Raw genomic sequence first — 6,651 nt, forward strand, 5'->3', positions numbered from 1 at the left:
GAAATTTTCTGACACTTTTTCACTGTTTGCTTCAACACAATCTGGGAGAAATTTTCACTTACATCAGTGCAGTCCATCAACAGGGCTTCAGAAAGGCAAAAGTAATTACAGTAAATAGTAACCACAAGTAGTAACAGTACTACACATTCAGACAATTTTTGTTTCCACAAAGTGGCAAAGCAACCAGAAAGATATTCCACAAAAAATGTAGAAGATCCTTTGGCTGATATGTTTGGCACCATAAATTGAATGTGTAGTAGCAGGTGTCAGCAAACAGACTGAGACAGCCCCTGTTCTGATGCTGAAAATTGGCTGCTAGGACAGAGGGTTGCTAAGTTATCTGGATGGGGGGAGCCTAAGGGCTCTAGCTGCTGGAAACCTGGCAACCCCTGAGACAAGCATCCTTTCTTTCCCTAGCCTGCACCCCGTACACTTTAAAGGCAGAGGCATTTTAGCATGCCAGGCTGTAGGTTGAACCCATTATTATTAGATGTCAAGAGTGGGTGGGGGAGGCTTCTAAAAGACACATGTTCATCTGGGCTGTCCTGGGGTTGGGCTGACAATCAGCTGACTGTCAGACCCTGGGAGCCCCAGGTATCAGATCAACCCAGCCAAGACTGTGAGGACCTCTCTGACAATCAGCTAGTTGTCAGCCCCAGTCTCAACAGCCCCAGATCTGGAACCAGATAAGGGATAGGAGCAGCTCTGGACCTGGAGCATCTCTATGATTGGGCTGGGGGCAGCTCAATACTGGCAGGATTGGGATTGGAGGAATTTTATGGTCCATCCCAAACATTACATTTCCTGCCATGTATATCTACCATGACAATGATGCAATTATTTTAACATCTGCCAGAGACCTACATGTCAAATCATTATCATCTTTAAGTTTGGGGACTCATGTATTCGTAATTCTTGACATTTACTGTACAAAACATAAGGAACCCATTTTCTAGGGCTAAAGGATCTCAACAAACTTCTCACATTTCAGAAACATTTCCCATTAAGCAACTGGGGCCATGAGCCCCATATTAAGTGAAGCAGTGTAATAATGATTAGCTAAATTTCTTGCTTAAGCACCTAACCTTCAACCCAGGTCATTACTGGATTTTTAAAGTAGTGCTTTTTATTTTAGCTCCTTTATATGGCATATTCTCTCCAGCAAGAGAGATCTTATTTCACTGAACTTTTTAGTTTAATGTTTACTGTGGCAGGGCACTTGGTGTGCCTGCCACTTTAAGAGATCAGGCAGTCTGCAGGGCCACTGACAGGTGAGGTCAGGCCTAATTAGAAAGTCAGCTGACCTGAGGGCTGGTCAAAGGTGTCACCTGACTGCATAAGAAATGCCTGATTGGAGGAGGGCTGGGCTTTCACAGAGTATAAGCCTACACTCTGAGAACAGGGTGGGCAGTAACATGTTGGGAGCTGTGGAAGGAACATCACTGGGTATCCTGGTTTTCTCTGATTAAAAAAAAAATCCCCAATTTTCAGATTTAAATAAGTAACCCAAAATCCACATTTTCCCATGTTTAAAATTAAACACCATTAATATATAACAGATAAATGTGGATTTGGGTTTTTTTTTTTAATCCAAAAAATAGGGATTTTTTTTTTTTTAATCAGAGAAAACTAGGATCGCAGGAAGGATACAGCCTCTGAATACCAGCATGGAGAATAACATCTGAAACATCTGGAGGTTTGGGTAGGAACTAAGGGGTTTAGAGCAGGGGTAGGCAATGTTTTTTGGCTGGAGTGCTGAAAAACACCACAATGCTGACCTCAGAAGGTGCCAGAGTGCCGGCATGTTAGAAAAACAAAATGAGGGCAAGGGGTACATGGCAGGATGCCCTGCTTGTTCCCCTTGCCCCCCACCCAAAGCCCCTGCCCCCAGGCCTGCTGCCTTGTGCCCCCACCCAAAGACCCTGCCCCCCAGCCCAGCTGCCCTGTGCCCCCACCCAAAGACCCTGCCCCCCAGCCCTGCCACCCTGTGTCCCCCACCCAAAGCCCCTGCCCCCAGCCCTGCTGCCCTGTGCCCCCCACCCAAAGCTCCTACCCCCCACCCTGCTGCCCCTGCCCCCCACCCAAAGCCCCTGCCCCCCAGCTCAGGCTCTGTGGCTGTCAGCAGCTACCCTGGCTCTGAGTAGCTGCTGGAGCCCAGAATGCTCCCAGCAGGGCTTGCAGCATCCCAGCTGCCTGCTGGGAGCAGCCCAGGCTCCTGGCTGGCAGCAGCTCCCCAGAGCTGGGGCTGGCTTCAGTTAGAAGGCTGCAAACAGCTGCACCAGGCTCTGGGCTGCAGCATCAGCTCTGCACCGGCTCGAGCAGGCAGTGTGGGAGTGGCCTGAGGCAGTGCAGTCCTGGTCTCTCCCCAACTCCCAGCACAGAGGTGATAGCAGGGTTCTGGAGACTTTTTTTTAAGTGCTCTGTTACATTTACCATTTAAAAGTGTCATTTCTGCCTATTGCTATCAAAGGAGATATTAAAAAGGATAAACACAGACTATAGAAAAGCCTGAGTTATTTTAAATTAAAATCTGTATTTCAGAACATATATATATTCTCCATTCAACAATACAAATACTATGTTTACCTATATATGTAGAAACTCCCTTACTAACCAGAAATATATTTGACAGGAGAGAAAGGTACAAGAAGGTGCCTTGAAATAAACATACCATAAAGCATTTCAAATCTAATTGTCATGGAAATTAGCATTAAACGTGTCAGCTTGTTTCCCTTCAAAGCCTAGGGATAAAATTCAGAGTATTATTTTCTTTTATCAAATAGTGTCTGTTGATAAAGTTGTGTTCAGGAATCTGGTGTAACAGTTCTGAAAATAATTCAATCTCAAGCCCACAATGAACTTCATATGGTTGAAGCAGTATCTTCCTACATGATCAATGCTTTACTGAATCCAGAAACAGTTTAGCAGGAAAACGTCTCTAAAAATACACACGGGGGAAAAAAATTACAAGATCTAAAAAAAGCTTTTTAAAGTGCTAAATCTTTTTAAAAGTCATACACAAGGAAGGCATCTGTCCATGGGTAATGGAATAAGGGCAAACTGCACCATTGATCTCTCCAGTGTTTGTCACATGGGCACCCTTTCAAAGTGACAGATCTACATAGCACTCTGCAAGTGGCAGGTCTCTCTCGGCAGTTTTTCCTGAGTGCAATTCCATAGTTTATACTCCATTAGACTGAATCTTCCATTTTCAGTCCCTTCCCTTGTATCCCCATTTTCACTTCCTTGTCATGATTACAGAGCAGGGGTGCTATGTCTTCTTCCTACCCCATTCCAAGGATGGCAAGAAGATGTAAAAAGAAAGCTCCTGCCTCTTAACTAGTTAGTCTCTATTGTGCCACCCTGCCCTACCTTCTGCCTGACTTGAGACTAAAACTGCTAACCACCTCTTTACTCTGTTCAGGTGGAGCCCTGCAGTTCAAGTGCTTCTACACTAGATGCCAGGGTGGCAGTCCCCTCATATTTCCTGCTATGTTAACTTGACAGGCCCAATTTTAACTGATACCTGCAAAACATTTATCTTCTGAAGCTTGTGATCAGTGGCTGATAAAGGGTACGCACAAGCATTACATTTACATTGATGGAATCCAGCTTAGACCAGTAGAAATGTGCAAGCATTCACAATGCTTAATCCAGTCTAAAAATGGTGAGTGAGGTGGAAATTTAAACCTTGTCTGACAAGGGTTAAGACTAGTCCAACAAGGAGGTAATGTAGTGATGTATGATTCATAGATTTCATAGACATTAGGTCTGGAAGGGACCTCATGAGATCATCGGGTCCAGCCCCCTGCCCAAGGGGCAGGAAGTCAGCTGGTGTCAGATCACCCCAGCAAGTTATGCACAGGACCCAGCCCTCCTAAGACCCCAGATAAGATTCCTGTGTTCTCAAAACCTCATCCCAAAGCACCCTGAGATCCACATGAATCCCAAAACACACAAAAGATCCCCAAGACTCAGGTACAGACCCAAAGGCCCAGCCACCCAAAATATGGACACAGACCCAAAATCCCAGGGCTAAACATCAAGACCTAAGCAGCCCATAACCCATACCCTGGCACAGACACATCCCCCCCAGCAAGTGGGAGAGAGTTCTGTTATTTCTGTTTACTCTGTAGCAAGGAACACCTGTCTGAGCACAAGTACCCAGTCAGGGTGAGCATGTACCTTGACCTGCAGCCTCTTGGTCAGATCCTCATCCACTTGGTGACATCCAGACCCACTGAGGAAAACCCAGAATGCAGAGGTGCCAACGAATACCATGGCAGAGCCCAGCCCATTTTACTCCACTACCTGCAGCCAGAGAGAACTGGACCATCAAGAAGATGATGAATCTGATCGCCATCTGAGACAAGGAGGAGACCCAGGTGTAGCTCTGCAGCCACAACAAGGAAGTGTATGAGAATGTAGGGCCATGACTAGGACTGGTTGGATTTCAGGGGCTAAACCAAATGGATTCAACCAATGGATCCAATCTTAAGTGGATGAATGACACCAATCAGCCCTTCAGGGGTAGGAGGCAAGCCATGCTCTTCTATGACTAGCTGTCCTGCATCCTCAGGATAGGGCTGTCTCCAGCCTTCACATCTGGGGAGGAATTGCAGCTTGTGTCAGCAGCAGGCAGTGCAAGAAAGCCTCAGAGAGGCAAGGGGGCTGCATGCACAGGACAAGCTTCCTGGGAGCACAGGGTGATCAGGAGTACATGTGCAGCTTGTCAGGAACACAGGGGAATTAAGAGGTGCATTGCATCAGAGCTAGTTCTCAGCTTCATGTGCACTGAAGAGCAGGACACATGAGACAGTTGTGACAGCACAATGATCAAAATGCAGGATGTTGACTGAGATGTTATTTCATCCATGTTGCAGGTGACCCAGGGCAAGTACCTGTTCCCTGAAAGATCTTGACCCCTTGAATCTGGGGGAAGTCACATGTCTGGAGACAAAATTTTCTATGTTGCATCCAAGGGTGTTTCAGTTCATTTCCTCTGATGGCTCCTAAGAGGCCCTGCCATTGATGCCTGAGACTATCCACCAGTCATCCTGATTCCAGCATGGGGAGCCAAAAATCACTCACCTCTCCTGATTTCAGCACAAGGAGGCTGAAGAGCACCCACTCCTACTGGTCCTAGTGTGTGGACCTGAACAGCACCCCTTTCCCTGGTCCAAGCAGTGATCCTGATGGTGTCAAGGGAGGGCCTACTGTACTGGAAAGTAGAGGTCAACACTGTATTGTGAAGACCTAGGTACAGAGGGAGACTCACACCCATAGCTAAGAGGGCAGTGTGGTAGTAGGGTTTTGGGGCCTCACCACCTGTAGCCCATCATTCCAAACTGATATCTGTAGACATCTGTGGAGCCCCGACCCTCTCCCTTTCCCATGGTGGACAGTGCCCACTACTACTACTCCTTTCCCTCTCCCTTCCCATGGTGGACAGTGCCAACTACAAAGTATTCTGTTGGTCAGAAACACTGACCAACTAATTGTGGTGTGAACCCCACAAAAGGACTGTTATGTTCTTATATTCTTATGTCCCAGTGCATGGGCAAAGGGAGGTGTGGGGGTTGGTATTATGCTTCCATTCTATCTGGACAAAGCATATCACTCAGGGAGGTAATTGTTCAACCATACTGTCAATATTGGTCCCTCCATTCTCTGTGATATGGACCTGAGGCATCCAGTCCATGTCCTTGAGCATTTTGTACCTAATCAATCAACAAGCTTGAAAAATAAATTTGACTTAGTCACACCACCCTGAGTTTTTCCTCTGTTGCTGTGAAAATTCTTCTCTGAACTGGGAAATCCTTCCCCCAAATGCTTGAACAATGCCAACACCCACTCTGCCTGTCTCCCCACCACTGTGGGAAATATCCCTGGCCCCCTCATACTCCATTAAGGGACATAACCACCCCCCACAATGCCCCCTACAACCTCCCATGGACCCTGATGCCAGTTGCTTCCTAGCTGGACCCTAGTTTCAAGGTTCTTCAAGCACCCTTGTAGCAGACAGACAGGCAATGGACCTTGTATCCCCCATTGTAGCCTATAAAAACCGACCAAAAGAGTTTATTTATTTATCAGGAATAGACTATGAAGGAGTGTCAGGAAGCATTCTGCATGATATGCACAGTCCTTGATACCACTGCAAAGTTTATGTCTGCAAGGCACATCTGAGTCTTATGAAAGAAGCATTCATTGTACTGAATGCTAAAGACCTCAGTTAGCATATAGCCCCAGTCAGTTACCAGAAAGCATGTCTCCCTTCCCATATTCCCCAAAAAAACACATAGTACAGCAACCCACAGTGGTCTGGCACTCCCCACTGTTGTTTCATGGCACACTGATGGTGGTGTGTGCCACAAGGATCATGAGGAGGTTTAAGAGCAGTGGGGATGAGGGAGAGTGGGGAGGAGGCCAGGGCCCAACAGCTTCTACTTCTTTTCCTTCATCTGTAAGCATAGGCAACAAACATGGAACCTGAATGTATTGAGTGTTAAGGCAGTACCCAGGCAGTGGAATGTGGCTGAAAATTCAGTCAGGTCTTTAGAAGGTGAATGCTTCATGAACAGTAGCAGTGATGGATGTGGTGTCTTGGGGCATCATATTATCATGTTGGAGTAAGAAATAGCACTCAAG

The 6,651-nt window shown here is 46.6% G+C and overlaps 1 long non-coding RNA gene across 1 annotated transcript; it reads left to right on the forward strand.

Annotated features, from left to right (window-relative positions):
* The first annotated feature begins 2,082 nt into the window (after nt 1–2,082).
* Nucleotides 2,083–5,767, forward strand: LOC109283023 (uncharacterized). Its single transcript, XR_002090067.2, has 2 exons — nt 2,083–4,385; nt 4,884–5,767. It is a non-coding gene; the product is annotated as an uncharacterized LOC109283023 (long non-coding RNA).
* Nucleotides 5,768–6,651: the final 884 nt, after the last annotated feature.

The sequence above is a fragment of the Alligator mississippiensis genome, chromosome 1, assembly GCF_030867095.1.
Source record: "Alligator mississippiensis isolate rAllMis1 chromosome 1, rAllMis1, whole genome shotgun sequence".
Taxonomy (NCBI): domain Eukaryota; kingdom Metazoa; phylum Chordata; order Crocodylia; family Alligatoridae; genus Alligator; species Alligator mississippiensis.